Genomic DNA, 1,005 nt, shown 5'->3' with positions numbered 1-1,005 from the left:
CAAACATCTACTGTCAAGTATACTGCGCATGCCTGCCACACTAGACTGAACAACATCTCGAAGGGTAACACCTAATCAATATGGTGGGACTGAAGAATAAGATTATTAAAAGCGTGTTTTAATAGTTGCATTTAGATTATAGCTGATGGTTGGATTCATTTCTCCACAATCTTCTCACCTTTTCTTTATTTCACATTATACCTAACCAATATATATAACTTGGAAAATTAAATCGTTTTGGTTTGTTTTATTTATTTTTATAGAGTTACAATAATAGCTAGGAATGCAAAATGAATTTATTTATTCTTATTCAGGTATAAAGATATATAAATCGTCCACTTAGATTGAAATTTCAAACTTAGGGGGCGTATTAATTAATTGGGCAAATTGCAATTTTCGTCCAGTTTCTTAGGAGTTGTGGCATTTCCAGTCCAGGTCTTTTCCAAAATAGAATAGTAGAACAGTAATTAAAAAAAATTGGCAATTTTAGGACAAATTACCCTAAATCAGCCGGAATTGTGCGCGAGGGAGGCACGTGAGCATCTGAAAATTGGGGGAAGCTTACGTGGCCGGTTAAATGGATTAGGTGTAAAAAAAAAAAAAGGGGACAACATGATGTGGCAAGCTGACATGGAAAAAAAGGCCACGTCAGCTTGCCAACGTGGACATTGTTGGAGGGAAAACAGACAGCACGTCTTTAGCACGTGCTGTCGTCTTCTCACCTGTTTTACAGAATAGGGTAAAGAAAAAGGGGTAAAAATCCCTAGCCAAATCCCTAACTGTAAAGAAAGAAAAAGAGCGAAAGAAAAGGAAATTACTGAACTCTAGCACGAAGGAAAAGAAAATTTTACTGCGGTAATCGATTGTGGGAAGATGGTCGTCATTCGCGCCAGATAGGCATGTGAATATGCCACCGCCTGCTTATCGGAAGTGGTTCCTCCATTTTTTTTTGTTATTTAGCTTGCATTGTGCTTAGTGCTCTTAGAATAGTATTTAAAGGAAATG

The sequence above is a fragment of the Sesamum indicum genome, linkage group LG3, assembly GCF_000512975.1.
Source record: "Sesamum indicum cultivar Zhongzhi No. 13 linkage group LG3, S_indicum_v1.0, whole genome shotgun sequence".
Taxonomy (NCBI): domain Eukaryota; kingdom Viridiplantae; phylum Streptophyta; class Magnoliopsida; order Lamiales; family Pedaliaceae; genus Sesamum; species Sesamum indicum.
Note: the sequence above shows the minus strand (reverse complement) of the source record.